The following is a 17132-nucleotide window of genomic DNA, read 5'->3' on the forward strand; positions in this document are numbered from 1 at the left end:
ACTTATTCAAACAAAAATGAAATTGTAATGTGCACATTGTTTTTCAACCAGCCTTTTGCATTAATGTTCTGAAGCCAATTTTAATGTAACTTTCTAGAAAGAGCAAAGGAAGAGGATAGGTATTTCCTACTTCCCATTTTAACTGGACTTGTGTCTGGTGCCTGTTCACATCTTACTAGCTGTCCTCTGACTATGGTACTGCTTTGCATTGTCCATATGTGTCCAGATAAGTGAAGGATACATGAAGGAGCCTGGATGTAGTATCAGCAGCCATAAAGCATACCATCTTTTAATCTTTGCTTCTTTGAAATTGTAACCTCCTGTATCCTTCACTTATCTACCCCAGACACTTTGTGCCTTACTCTTCCTCCATGCCCCATTCACTTGCATCAGTGTCCCTGGACTTTTCTCAGAAAGTCTGATATTCCTTCTCAGAGCCACTGAATGGCAGAACTAGAAAGGACCTCAAATATCATAAAATCCAACCCTCTCATTTGGAAGAAGAAGAAATTGAGTCCCAGGAAGGGCTAATAATTTGTGTGAGGTTACAGCAAATGAGCAGCAGAGTGCAGACTAGAACTTGGGTGTCCTAACTGCCAAACCAGTGCTCTTTCCTCTACAACAGCAACAATTTCTTTCATAATTATCAGTAAATCCAGCCACCAGTACATGTTTATCAGTAACAGACTCAGGGTCAGAGAGAAAACAGAAACAGAACAGAACCTAGGCCTGAAGGACTGAAAACAATCTGAGTTCTCACTGGCTCAAGGTTAGTTTGGGCTCAAGGTTAGGGAGCACTGGTGAATTGGTTGCTTTCTACAACTTTATTATTTATCTTCTTCCCAAGTGATCTTTCTTTCTTTCTTTCTTTCTTTCTTTCTTTCTTTCTTTCTTTCTTCCTTCCTTCCTTTCTTTCTTTCTTTTTTTTTCTTTCTTTCTTTCTTTCTTTCTTTTTCTTTCTTTCTTTCTTTTTCTTTCTTTCTTCTCTTCTTTCTTTTCTTTCTTTCTTCTTTCTCTGCTTTTCTTTCTTTCATCCTTCCTTTCTTCCTTCCTTCCTTCCTTCCTCCCTTCCTCCCTTCCTCCCTTTCTTTCTTTCTTTCTTTCTTTCTTTCTTCTTTCTTTCTTTCTTTCTTTTTCTTGTTTTTAAGCCTGACTCACGCTAGCTCTCTGCCTTTGGCCACCCTGAGTCAAATTTTGCATGCTAGTTAAATATCAAATTTGTAAACTGAGTGAAACCAAGACATGAAGACACAGTTACTGGTAGTAGAATCAGATTTAAATGAGAGTAAGTTCTGATTTCCATGGAAATAGTCATCTAACCCAGAGATTATTTGCAAATGACCAAGATTAAATATGTTAATGAATCAGGACCAGTTATTACATATTTGCAGAGTCCTATAGTAAGTGATCCCACAGTAAGTAGTGTTAGAATGGGGACTGAGATCCAGATATCCTGATTTCCATTCCTGTTCTCTTCATCTTTATCTTTAGTTAGATGTCCAAAATGCCAGTCTCTATAAAGTTGACATCAATAAGTGTTACGAGGTTTGTGCACTTATTATTCACCCTTTAATTACCATGACAACTGATAGCATCTAAGAGCCTGAAAAGGAATTTTTTTTCTCCCAAACTTTATTGAAGAATAGTTGACAAATATAGTTATATATATTTAAAGTATACAAAATGATAATTTAATGTACATGTATAATGAATATCTGCCACTATAGTCACTGAATCTTGGCAGATCAGTTGAATTGCTAAATACAAATGGGGTCACAGTCTGGTTGGTTCTTGGTCAACTAGGTAACCATGTTACAGTAGACTCTGACTTTTGTAGCTCTGTAAAATGTGTTTGTAAGCTATTCATTAAATGTTAAAACATAAAAAAAATGTTTTTGAAAGGTTGATTACTTTTAACATTTATGGTTTGGTTGTTGCTGTTAACAAAGATAATTTATGCCTTCTTTCCTCAGCAGGGGAGTGGAGGTGTGAAGGAATGGGTGCTGAATAAATATAATATCTCACAAGATTAATTAAATTTTCCTTCTTTTATATTATTTTTTCTTTATTTTATTCCAATGAATTCAATAAAGTGTTGATAAAGTCAGACTTGTATGAATTCTATCCAAGTTGTTTATAGAACCACCGTTTTGTGTTTATTATAGACAGGAACCTGTTCTTGCTCTTGCTTCCACTTCAGCTCCAGTTCTAGCTTGACATTCTTGAGTCACTCTATCTCCTTTGGGCCATTCTTCTCCTTTGGTCAGTGATGGCATCCCAATTAGATTTTCATTGTAGTTCTGTGGATTTGTCCCACCTGGAGGCCAATGATAAGTTACTGCCTTGATCACAAACTAGGGCCCAACATTTGTGAAACTAGGTTAATGGAAGAACAGCTATGGGAGGGAGGAGAATGCTACAAAAGGACCATATATAGTCTAGGACAAGGATGTGAGTGGGTATACAAGGAAAATTTGACCTTTTTTGTTGGTTATTGGGAGCTTATAGTTGCATATAGGCCTCAAATTGTATTTAGTATCATCTCTTAGTGCCCTACTTCAGCATATCTCCTTTGGCATCCACTGCCAATGGCAGAAAAACCCAGAGTTCTTGGCCTGGCATCTAATCTAGCCCCAGGCTTCTTTACCCAGCCCATCTTCATCTATTTCTCCACTCCAGCTAAATTATTTTTTTCACTTCCTCTCAGGATTTTCCAACTCTCTGCCTCCTGACCCCTTTTCCCAGAAGACACTCTCTACTATTCAGCCTATTAAAATCCCATCATCCTTTACTTTAGATCCCACCTGATTCAGGAATGTATCACTATTCTTTTTTTTTTTTTATGTATCACTATTCTTATCACACTCAGTGATATCTCTTTCCTTTGTGCCCCTGAAGCACCAACTGGCTGGACCATACCTATTGTATTTATCATACTTGGCATAGAATCTAAGTTAGAAAGGATGCTTAGAATTTGCTTCTGTATAACTAGAGTTCAAGAGTGGCAATCCAGGTGGAAAGAATCAGAGAGTGAAGGGTAGTTTCTTAGGAGAGTCAAATTGATTCTGCATTTGCAGGATTCAGAAAATGCTATTTGTCAATGTTATAGAATAGAGGAGTAGAACGTGATGGAAAGAGAAAGTTTAAGCCTTTTCTTCCCCACACCCAAATACCATTCCTTGATGTAGCTGTTGTCAAATGACTTCATTTCAGGGAAAGAAACTGAGATGTAGTTTTACAGTAAGGTAGGATTTAAGCTGCATCTTAAATAATTGGTAGAACGTGACAGAGAGGAGAAGCAAAGGCATACAATGCAAGGAAACAGTGTGAGCAAAGGCAGAAGTGTGTATGTTCAATGTTTTTTAAGAAGACTTTTTGCATATTGCATATTTATGCAGATTTGATTATCCAATATGTTTAACCAGACTAGGGATTGTAGAACTGTATTGAATGAAAGAAGTACTTTAAATATTTAAATGCCCCCAACAAATGTATCCATGTCCAAAAAATATTGCTAGGTAACCTATTCCTGCCCTCAGTTCTCCCCTTTACAACTGTAGGTCCCTCTAGATTTGTTTCAAATCAATTTCTTCCCAAAGTTCTGGAGATCTTGTCTTCCAGCTACAGAATTTATTCATAGGAGATACTATGCCCTATTTTATCGTCATTGCTTCCCTAAGGCTATGGTCAGTCTCTGATATTTAATTTCTTCAGAGATCCATAACTCTAATCATAACTCTCTCCTCCAAAAGGCTGGACCTAATTAACTCATGGTTGGGGACAAGGTAAATGGTTCCTTCTGTTACTCTCCAGTCCTCATCAAATATTGCCTTGACCCTGGGCAATACTTCTAACTTTCACATTTTCTATGTTACTGATAGGTTGCTTAATATCTTTAATAATATTCTCTGTGTTTTTATGGGTTAAGAGGGACACTTTATCTCCCTTGCCTGATTCCTTTCTTAATACTACCTCTCTCTGTGGCCTTATGTTTAAATATAATTTTTGTTTATATTTCTTATTGAATCTTTGCAAGAATCTTGCAAAGCAGAAGAAGAAAAGATTATTAACATGATATTGAAGATGAAGAAAGAGCTTCAGAGTGGTAAAACGACTTGCTCAATGTTACACAGTTAAGAAAGAGCAGAAGTACTACTAGAACCTAATTATCGATCATTTACAGCTATAGAGTCATGCTTGCCATTTTTTGAACTCCTGCATTACAGTATTTTTGGGAACAGGAAATATAGGGATGGGGTGGGCTATTTGCCTGACCCCATAAATACTGGATAAAGGTAACTACATATATCCTGTCCTCTAGAAGTAGGAATAAATTGGAGTTTCCTGGAGAATTATGATAACTTCAAGAGAGTTGGTAAGTCATTCTGTTTTCTGTACATCTCCAAATCTTTTGGATAATATTCATTACTCATGATAACAATAGACCAACTTCAAATAAAGTATTAATGTATCTCAAGTAAGACTTCAAATACATAAGGGAATTTCTATCAAGCACTCTTAAAGAGGAAGGGAGCAAAGCCCAGAGTGAGCAGATGCTTTCTTAAAAGCATTATAAGACGGGACTTCCCTCGTGGTCCAATGGATAAGATGCCCGCTTCCCAATGCAGAAGGCCCAGGTTCTATCCCTGGTGGGTGAATTATATCCTGCATGCATACCACAACTAAGAAGTCCACATGCCAAAACTGAGAACCCGCATGCCGCAACTAAAAGATCTCACATGCCACAATGAAGAACCAGGACTGACACAACTAAGACCCTGCACAGCCTAAATAAATAAATAAAAATAAACTTAAAGAAGAAAGCATTATAGGAAATGGAAAATAACCTCCGGAAGTGTAATAAAGCAGTTTTACATATATTATTTTTCTTAATGAAACAATAATGTTTTCTGGATATTTAATTATATATGCAGTTACATATATACATATATATATATATGTATATATATCTTATATATTATATAAATATATACATATAAATTTTAAGCTGGCAGTATGTATGGTCCAAGAAATTTTAGGTGTCATAAACAACTAGTCACACCTTGGTAATCCAGAACACAAATATCTGGCGACCTCAGCTATCCAAACGCAGCTGACAGAGCCAAGAAGGAAGCAAAATAGGTCTGCATAGCCCAAAGAGATGTCATAAAATTCATAAACTGAAACCCATATACTTTGTGCCATAGGAGATTTTTTCCCTTTTCCACACACACACCCTCTCGAAATAAAATAAAATAAGCAGGATTTCACTCATGTTTGTTCAATTTAACCTTAAACTCTGTTAAAACTAGCATGATTGGTGTGCTTTCAAAGCTACAAAAGATTAGAAAGAACTAATTGAAATGATAGGGATTTCATTAAATAGAAACACTGACAATGGAAAGAAATAAGAATGGATCACCTGAAAAGGTGGGGAAAGAAGCACTTAAAAATCCATGGGCAATAAATCTGGAGCAACCAAGATGGTGGAGTACAAGGACATGCTCTCACTTCCTCTTGTGAGAACACCAGAATCACAGCTAGCTGCTGGACAATCATCAACAGGAAGACACTGGAACTCACCAAAAAAGATATTACACATCCAAAGACAAAGCAGAAGCCACAATGATATAGTAGGAGTTCGCAATCACAGTAAAATCAAATCCCATGACTGCTGGGTGGGTGACGCACAGACTGGAGAACACTTATACCACAGGAGTCCACCCACTCAAGTGAAGGTTCTGAGCCCCATGTCAGGCTGCCCAATCTGGCAGTCTGGCAACGGGAAGAGGAATTCTTAGAGAATCAGATGTTGAAGCCTAGTGGGATTTGATTGCAGGACTTCGACAGGACTGGGGGAAACAGACTCCACTCTTGGAGGGCACACACAAAGTAGTGTACACATTGGGACACAGGGGAAGGAGCAGTGAGACCAGAGGAGACTGAACCAGACCTACCTGCTATTGTTGGAGGATTTCCTGCAGAGGTGGGGTGTGGCTCTGTTTCACCATGGGGAAAAGGACACTGGCAGCAGAAGTTCTGGGAAGTATTCCTTGGTGTGAGCCCTCCCAGAGTCTGTCATTAGCCCCACCAAAGAGCCCAGGTAGCCTCCAGTGTTGGGTTGCCTCAGGCCAAACAATCAACAGCAAGGGAACCCAGCCCCGCTCATCAGCAGTCAAGCAGACTAAAGTTTTACTGAGCTCTGCCCACCAGAGCAACAGTCAGCTCTACCCACCACCAACCCTCCCATCAGAAAACTTACTCAAGCCTCTTAGATAGCCTCATCCACCAGAGGGCAGACAGCAGAAGCAAGAAGAACTACACTCCTGCAGCCTGTGAAAGATAGACAAGATGAAAAGACAGAGGGCTATGTACCAGATGAAGGAACAAGATAAAACCCCAGAAAAACAAGTAAATGAAGTGGAGATAGGCAACCTTCCAGAAAAAGAATTCAGAATAATGATAGTGAAGATGATCCAGGAACTCAGAAAAACAATGGAGGCAAAGATCGAGAAGATGCAAGAAATGTTTAACAAAGACCTAGAAGAATTAAAGAACAAACAAACAGAAATGAACAATACAATAAGTGAAATGAAAACTACACTAGAAGGAATCAATAGCAGAATAAATGAGGCAGAAGAACGGATAAGTGACCTGGAAGACAGAATGGTGGAATTCACTGCTGTGGAACAGAATAAAGAAAAAAGAATGAAAAGAAATGAAGACACCCTAAGAGACTTCTGGGACAACATTAAGTGCAACAACATTCGCAATATAGGGGTCCCAGAAGGAGAAGAGAGAAAGTACCAGAGAAAATATTTGAAGAGATTATAGTCGAAAACGTCCCTAACATTGGAAAGGAAATAGCCACCTAGGTCCAGGAAGCACAGCGAGTCCCACACAGGATAAACCCAAGGGGAAATATGGTGAGACACATAGTAATTAAACTGGCAAAAATTAAAGAGAAACAAAAATTATTGAAAGCAGCAAGGGAAAAATGAAAAATAACATACAAGGGAACTCCCATAAGGTTAACAGCTGATTTCTCAGCAGAAATTCTACAAGCCAGAAGGGAGTGGCATGATATACTTAAGGTGATGAAAGGGAAGAACCTACAACCAAGAATACTCTACCTGGCAAGATCTCATTCAGATTCGATGGAGAAAGGAAAAGCTTTACAGACAAGCAAAAGAAGAGAATTCAGCACCATCAAACCAGCTCTACAACAAATGCTAAAGGAACTTCTCTAAGTGGGAAACAAAAGACAAGAAAGGACCTATAAAAACAAACCCAAAACAATTAAGAAAATGGTTATAGGAACATACATATCAATAATTACCTTAAACGTGAATGGATTAAAGGCTCCAAACAGAAAACACAGGCTTGCTGAATATATACAAAAACAAGACACATATATATGCTATGTACAAGAGACCCACATCAGACGTAGGGACACATACAGACTGAAAGTGAGGGATGGAAGAAGATATTCCATGCAAATGGAAATCAAAAGAAAGCTGGAGTAGCAGTACTCATATCAGATAAAACAGACTTTAAAATAAAGAATGTTACCAGAGAAAAGGAAGGACACTAATGATCAAGGGATCAGTCCAAGAAGAAAATATAACAATTATAAATATATATGCGCCCAACATAGCAGCACCTCAATACAAAAGGCAACTGCTAACAGCTATAAAAGAGGAAATCAACAGTAACACAATAATAGTGGGGGACTTTAATACCTCACTTCCACCAGTGGACAGATCATCCAAAATGAAAATAATTAAGGAAACAGAAACTTTAAATGACACAATAGACCAGATAGATTTAATTGATATTTATAGGACATTGCATCCATAAACAGCAGATTACACTACCTTCTCAAGTGCACACAGAACATTCTCCATGAAAGATCACATCTTGGGTCACAAATCAACCCTCAGTAAATTTAAGAAAATTGAAATCATGTCAAGCATCTTTTCTAAACACAACACTATGAAATTAGAAATGAATTACAGGGAAAAAAACGTAAAAACCACAAACACATGGAGGCTAAATACGTTACAAAATAACCAAGAGATCACTGAAGAAATCAAAGAGGAAACAAAAAATACCTAGAGACAAATGACAATGAAAACACAATGATCCAAAATATTTGGCATGCAGCAAAAGCAGTTTTAAGAGGGAACTTTATAGCTATAAAGCCTACCTCAAGAAACAAGAAAAATCTCAAATAAACAATCTAACCTTACACCTAAAAGAACTAGAGAAAGAAAAATAAACAAAACCCAAAGTTAGCAGAAGGAAATAAATCATAAAAATGAGACCAGAAATAAATGAAATAGAAACAAAGAAAACAATAGCAAAGATCAATAAAAGTAAAAGCTGATTCTTTGAGAAGATAAACAAAATTCATAAACAATTAGCCAGACTGATCAAGAAAAAGAGGGAGAAGACTCAAATCAATAAAATTAGAAATGAAACAGGAGAAGTTACAATGGACACCGCAGAAATACAAAGCATCCTAAGAGACTACTACAAGCAACTCTATGCTAATAAAATGGACAACCTGGAAGAAATGGACAAATTCTTAGAAAGGCATAAACTTCCAAGACTGAACCAGGAAGAAATAGAAAATATGAACAGACCAATCACAAGTAATGAAATTGAAACTGTGATTGAAAATATTCCAAAAAACAAAAGTCCAGGACCTGATGGATTCACAGGTAAATTCTATCAAATATTTGGAGAACAGTTAACACATATCGTTCTTGACTCTTCCAAAAATTTGCAGAGGAAGGAACAAATCCACACTGATTCTACAATGTAAAAATCACCCTGATACCAAAACCAGAAAAAGATATTACACACACACACAAAAATACAGACCAACATTACTTATGAATACAGATGCAAAAATCCTCAACAAAATACTAGCAAACAGAATCAAACAACACAGTAAAAGGATCATACACCATGCTCAATTGGAATCTATCCCAGGGATGCAAGGATTCTTCAATATAGGCAAATAAATCAATGTGATATGCCATATTAAGAAATTGAAGTTTAAAAACCATATGATCATCTCAATAGATGCAGAAAAAGCTTTTCACAAAATTCAACAACGATTTATGATAAAAACTCTCCAGAAAGTGGGCATAAAGGGTACTTACCTCAACATAATAAAGGCCATATATGACAAAACCACAGCAAACATCATTCTCAATGGTGAAAAACTGAAAGAATTTCCTCTAAGGTCATGAACAAGACACAGATGTCCACTCTCACCACTATTATTCAACATAGATTTGGAAGTCCTAGACATGGCAATAGAGAATAAAAAGAAATAAAAGTAATACAAAATGGAAAAGAAGATGTAAAACTGTCACTGTTTGCAGATGACATGATACTATACATAGAGAATACTAAAAATGCCACCAGAAAACTACTAGAGCTAATCAATGAATTTAGTAAAGTTGCAGGATACAAAATTAATGCACAGAAATCTCTTGCATTCCTATACACTAATGATGAAAAATCTGAAAAAGAAATTAAGGAAGCACTCCCATTTACCATTGTAAAATAATAAAATATGGAGTAATAAACCTACCTAGGGTAACAAAAGATGTGTATGTAGAAAACTATAAGACACTAATGAAAGAAATTAAAGATGATACCAACAGGTGGAGAGATATACCATATTCTTGGATTGGAAGAATCAATAGTGTGAAAATGACTATACTACCCAAAGCAATCTATGGACTCAATGCAATTCTATCAAATTACCAATGGCAATTTTACAGAACAAGAACAAATAATTTTTAAATTTGTATGGAGACTCAAAAGACCCCGAATAGCCAAAGTAATCTTGAGGGGAAAAAAATGGAGCTAGATGAATCAGACTCCCTGACTTCAGACTATACTACAAAGCTACAGTAATCAAGACAATATGGTACTGGCACAAGAACAGAAACATAGATCAATTGAACAAGACAGAAAGCCCAGAGATAAACCCATGCACCTATGGTCAACTTATCTATGACAAAGGAGGCAAGGATATACAATGGAGAAAAGACAGTCTCTTCAATAAGTGGTGCTGGGGAAACTGGACAGCTACATGTAAAAGAATGAAATTAGAACACTCCCTAACACCATTCACAAAAATAAACTCTAAATCAACTAAAGACCTAAATGTAAGACCTGAAACTATAAAACTCTTAGAGGAAAACATAGGAAGAACACTCTTTGACATAAACCACAGCAAGATCTTTTTTAATCCACCTCCTATAGTAATGGAAATAAAAACAAAAATAAACAAATGGGACCTAATGAAACTTCAAAGCTTTTGCACAGCAAAGGAAACCATAAACAAGATGAAAAGCCAACCCTCGGAATGGGAGAAAATATTTGCAAATGAATCAACAGACAAAGCATTAATCTCTAAAATATATAACAGCTCATGCATTTCAATATTAAAGAAACAAACAACCCAATCCAAAAATGGGCAGAAGATCTAAATAGACATTTCTCCAAAGAAGCCATAAAGATGGACAAGAAGCATATGAAAAGCTGCTCAACATCACTAACCATTAGAGAAATGCAAATCAAAACTACAATGAGGGGCTTCCCTGGTGGCGCAGTGGTTGAGAGTCTGCCAGCCGATGCAGGGGACAGGGGTTCGTGCCCCAGTCTGGGAAGATCCCACATGCCACAGAGCGGCTAGGCCCGTGAGCCATGGCTGCTGAGCCTGTGTGTCCGGAGCCTGTGCTCCGCAATGGGAGAGGCCACAACAGTGAGAGGCCCGCGTACCGCAAAACAAACAAACAAACAAAAAACTACAACGAGGTATCACCTCACACGAGTTAGAATGGGTATCATCAGAAAATCTACAAACAACAAATGCTGGAGAGGGTGTGGAGAAAAGGGAACCACCTTGCACTGCTGGTGGGAATGTAAATTGATACAGCCACTATGGAGAACAGTATGGAGATTCCTTAAAAAACTAAAAATAGAATTACCATATGATCCAGCAATCCCACTACTGGGCATATACCCAGAGAAAACCATAATTCAAAAAGACACATGCACCCCAATGTTCATTGCAGCACTGTTTACAATAGCCAGATCATGGAAGCAACCTAAATGCCCATCGACAGATGAATGGATAAAGAAGTTGTGGTACATATATACAATGGAATATTACTCAGCCATAAGAAGGAATGAAACTGGGTCATTTGTTGAGACGTGGTTGGATCTAGAGACTGTCATACAGAGTGAAGTAAGTCAGAAAGAGAAAAACAAATATCGTATATTAACGCATGTATGTGTAACCTAAAAAATGGTACAGATGAACCAGATTTCAGGGCAGGAATTGAGACACAGATGTAGAGAACAAATGTATGGACACCAAGGGGGAAAGCCGGGGCATGGGTGGGGATGGTGGTGTGCTGAATTGGGTGATTGAGATTGACATGTATACACTGATGTGTATAAAATTGATGACTAATAAGAACCTGCTGTATAAAAAAATAAATAAATAAAATTTAATAATTAAAAACAAAAAACAGCTAATACTAAACTTTCTTTGGGTTATTTGTATGGAAATATGTTAATATATATGTTTCAAACATTACATGAAATTCCTAAAAATCTTATATGTTCTGGTATTATATTATAAGTCATAATTCTAGTGATTGTTTAAAAATGTATATTTCAGAAATAACTAAATTTCCTTGTCAATTGCATTATTTTGAACTTTTATCAAATCTTTAACTGTGGTCATTTTTAAATCTTTTGACATTTACAGACAGTTCTGTATGTACTCTCATGCTTTTGCAAAAATGTTCCTATAAAAGGGTTTCATCTTCAAGGAATTCATGAAAAAGATTCTGACAAGCACAGGTTTCTGGTACATGACTATACTGCTGAACTGAGTGAATAAGCATTTTCAGAACTCTAATGGAAAACTGATGAATTCATAAAAGGGCTAACAAAAGATCAAGATGAAATAAAATTAATTACATGGGACTGAGTGAACAGATGATTATGATTTTTGTGACTTTCTGTTTGAATAAATAAATAAATAAATAAATAAATCCACTACGCATGTTAAAAGAAAAAGAAATCCATGGGACAATTTTAGTGTAGGTACAGGCAATCCTACAAATTTCAATACCTCTGAAAGAAGCAAATGTATACAGTAAAATAACTGAAGTTTATGATATGACTTTCAATCATCCTAAAAAGATTACATTAAATGTTAGAGTTGAACCTCTTCTTAAATAATAACAATATTAATACTAATAATAACAAAAGCAAACATTTGTAAAGTGCTTAAGAGTTTATAAAGAACTTTCTAAAAAGTATGCTTCATATTGAGATCATCTAGTCTAGCTTCCTTATGGACAAATAATAAAACTAAATCCCAAAGAAAGATAACTTGCCCAAAGTCACATAGCTTATCAGTGGCAGACCTGAAACTAGGATCCTGGTTCTCTGAATCTGGATTAATGCTTCTCTCATACACCATGTACCCTTGTTTAAAACAAACGGCTTATGTGGGTTGGAAAGAATATAATTTATAAATATTTGCACCTAAAATGGTGTTTTAAATATTCAGATACTTAAAGAGCTACTTGATCATTTCTACAGAATACAATTGTCTAAAGTACAGATTCCTCAAGGACTTCAGAAAATCTAGATTTTACCCTGCCACCACCATCGTGGTAAATGTTATCTGTTTTTGTTTTGTTAGGCAATCACTATTACAAAAAAATTCACACAAAACATTTTGTGAATTTCCAATCTTATAAAGACAAGAAAATAAGTTTATAAATATATAAAGTTTTATAAATTTTATAAAACTAGCCACTGCTTTTTAAAATACCATTTTAATGAAATCCAAATATGAAATTTTAATTATCAAATTTTCCAGTGGGAGTTATTTGTATTACAAAATGACTTAACCACAGAGATTTCAAAAATAGCAATTTTTCTTTCTGCATTTATAATAAAATTCAATTCACCAATGTTCTCCTTACATGTATCTTTACTTATGAGAAATGAGGTCCAACCAAAAAACTATATGCCTGGTTTGATTCTTCATTAACTCACGGTTTACATATATCAGGTTGTGACTGAGGATGTTTATAGAGGAATTAATCTAGGCAGACCATGACACAGTTGATTTTAATGAACGAATAAACAAAATATTTGCTAAATGAGTGTTATTATATAAAAGCGTACATTACATCACACATACAGACGTCCAAACAAAGAGCTTTCATTGCAAACTCTGAAACTCTGAAGTTTGTGAAATACATTAGGATACAATATTATTTTGTGCTTAAGCTGTATGTGTTGTGTGTGAATCTCATGATAGTTTTGAGATATTTGGGATGAATCCAAACTGTTTATTTCCCTAAGGGGAGAAAATGAAAGTCTCATAGATATTCCAAGTTATAAGGATATTAATTCCCATAACTACTAATAATATTAATAAACATTTCTTTAGGCTACTTTTCTCAAATAGTGCATATTTTCTTTTTTTTTTTTTACTTTTAATTTTTAAAAATTCCTATAAAGGTTTAATTACATGGCAATACATTATCCTTGAGAAGAATGATAGAAATAAACACAAATGCCTTAAACCTGTGCCATAATTACATTATAAAATTCTGAAATTTGTTTATACTACAATCATGATCATACCAGATTGCAAGCAATGAAAAAAGTAGGGTATATGTTTTTATTGCCTCAATGTCACAGTGCATACCTAAATTTAAGTGATCAAATGTATGGAAGATACTACATACACACACATTCACAAATATAATCTTTCCCTCATATACATAAATATTTTAATATGGTTTAATGCTTCCCCAGTTTACTAATTTCTCATCTTGTTATATTGGGGACATATCTAAGAACCTAAGCAAGGTAACTCCAAGTACTCTGCTTTTAATCACAGTAACATTGTGAAACATTATTTTCCTCTCCTCTGCAGACCTTTGATTAACATGTGGCACACCTGTGGTGTAATGTAAGTGTGTTGACTGTATGAAGTTTAGATAAATTCTTATTGTTATTGATAACATGGATGTTCTCCAAAAATGTTTAAACTGTAACCTTTGACATATTGTCAGAGAATATAAGTACAAAAACAGGGTGATTCAAACAGAATGGAAGACTTAAAATGTTCTAGACTACCTGACTTCTTGTGGGGATTCATGAACAACCTTGGGTTTACATCTCCTTGTGGTCTTGAGGAAAGACATAACACTGTAGCTTCACTTCTACCTTCAGTGGAGATGTATGCTCCAGGGTGAATCAGCAACAACACTGATGTGGAACCTTTGACATGAGGGACACAAAGGGAGCATCTGTAAGATTATTGGAAATAAACATGAAAGTTCCTGTATAAATTTGTTTTTATTACATATTCATATAAAAACTATCTATCAAGTACTAAATGTTTGCAAGTTCAATTCTTTTTGAATCACTGTGTGTTGCTTTTTATGTCTTTGCAGTCCTATGGAGCAATTACTCTAAGAGTCACATATATCACAGTATGGTGAAATGGATATCATCCACATGCTCAGGTTCATGAAATCTCACCTTACATAATTTGTATAAATCTCAGTAATTTTGACTCTGATCCCCCACTCATTAGAATAGATGGAGGAATGTGGGTGACCTCCCACTCTCCAAGTTCCTATTCTAGGCACTTTGAGTTGCCTATAAATTAGGAGTGACTGCTGTAAGCCTTGGTGACTGCCATCATTGACATCAAACCTGCTAAATGTTTTCATGGATCCTGACCTTCCACATTTGGCAGGCACTGAAATGCCTCTCAGATTAGTCCTCCAAGCTATCACATGTCACACCAGAGAGACTCTGTCAATGTGCTTAAGGTAACAGTGCTTAGAGTCAAGACTCCATGGCCATCCTGTAGTTACCATGCCATACACAATGCACAAGGAACATGACCTTCCAACACTTGCAGAAACTTAAGAAAATCTAAACCTGTATGAGTTTTAAGAAAGGTATCCCTTTTTCCTCTAGTCTTATCTCTCCAAAGAAACAACATCAACCCCCTGACCTCTAGAATCACCCAGAGAATTAAGCCTCTTTAAAGGAGATAACTCTCAAGAAAATTCCCTGTTAATTCCCTGTAAAGGAGCTTAGAACTCAACCTTCCTATTTTTTTTTGTTTTTTTGTTTTTTTGTTTTTTTTTTTGTATGCGGGCCTCTCACTGTTGTGGCCTCTCCCGTTGCGGATCATAGGCTCCAGACGCGCAGGCTCAGCGTCCATGGCTCACGGGCCTAGCCGCTCCGCGGCATGTGGGATCTTCCCAGACCGTGTCATGAATCCGTGTCCCCTGCATCGGCAGGCGGACTCTCAACCCCTGAGCCACCAGGGAAGCCCACAACCTTCCTATTTTTAAATGTTCAGGTGAGAGGAAGCGTGTTGGGTGTGTATGTAGAGAAACATCTATTTAATCTAGTGAGAATCTTTGTCAGCAGCAAAAACAATGTAGAAATTACTATAGAAATACATCATCCTCTCAGGTAGCCATTTTTTAATTCCACAGTGATCAGAATTTCCAGGGAGGAGAAAGTATATTTATGAAAGAGCATAGTCTCCAGAGGGAAAACTCTACTTACTAGTCCTGTGTCCTTAGGCAAGTTTCATCTCTCTGTCTTTTCTCATCTTAGAGAAATTGTGGCAATTAAATGAGTTGATGTATCAGAAGCACTTACATGCCAGATGCATAGTAAGCGCTCGGTAAATATTTTCAATTATTGTTAAAATTGTCAGATATCAACATAAGAAGATATTTATTTCTTAAATATATTCTTTATATGAGAAAAATAATACTCTTTATGGGTAGTCTGTCCACTGGGATAATTTTTGTTTTTTCACTTTGGATACAAGAAGTTTCCACTCTGTGTTGAGCAAATTTTTGGATCCTGCCTCTTTTAGCTTGAGAGAAACAAATGGTGGAATGATATTTTTTTGTCTTTTTGATACTCTTGAGCACATTTCACTCCTGTACTCCCCTGACAACTGTCCAGACTTCTGTTAATACTTGTCACATGTACTTGTAAGACAGGGGTCTGTGTCTTACTTTCTCTTTTCTTCCAGTTTTATTGAGATATAATTGACATACAGCACTGTATAGGTTCATGGTGTACAACACAATGATCTGACTTACATACATCACGAAATGATTACTACAACAAGTTTAGTGAACATCCATCATCTTATATAGATACAAAGAATAGCATCTGTTTTTTTTCTATTTTATAAAGAAATAGAAAAAAATATTTGCCTTTTGATGAGCACTCAGGATTTTCTCTCAAAAATTTTCATGTATGATGTACAGTTGTGCTAGTTATATTTATCATGTTGTACATTACATCCCTAGTATTTATTTATCTTATAACAGTAAATATGTACCTTATGACCACCTTAAACTAATTCCCCCTGCCCCTATCCTATGCCTCTGGTAACCACAAATATGATCTCTTTTTCTATGACTTTGTTTGATTCTTTGTTTCTGAAGTATAATTAACCTAAAACACTATGTTAGTTTCTGTTACACAACATACTGACTTGATATTTCTATACATTTCAAAATGATCACCATGATAAGTCTAGTTGCCATCTGTCACCACACAAAGATACTACATAATTATTGATTATTCTTCACACTGTACATTTCAAACTTGTGATTCATTTATTTTATAATTGAAAGTCTGTACCTCAGTCTCCCTCAACTATTTCTCTCCTCCTCCTACCCCCATTTCCTCTGGCAAACACCACTTGTTTTCTGTATCTATGTCTCTGTTTCTGTTTTGTTGTGTTTGTCCATTTGTTTTGTTTTCTAGGTTCCACATATAAGTGAAATCACACAGTACTTATCTCTGTCTGACTTTTTTACTTAAAACAATACTTTCTAGGCTCACCCATGTGGTCACAAATGGTAAGACTTCATTCTTTTTATGATTAAATAATATTCCATTATATATATGTATATACTACATCTTCAATATTCATTCATCTATCGATGGACACTTGGGTTGCTTCCATATCTTGACTATTGTAAATAATGCTGCAAAAACATAAG

The sequence above is a fragment of the Lipotes vexillifer genome, unplaced genomic scaffold (genome assembly GCF_000442215.2).
Source record: "Lipotes vexillifer unplaced genomic scaffold, Lipotes_vexillifer_v1.1 scaffold307, whole genome shotgun sequence".
Taxonomy (NCBI): domain Eukaryota; kingdom Metazoa; phylum Chordata; class Mammalia; order Artiodactyla; family Lipotidae; genus Lipotes; species Lipotes vexillifer.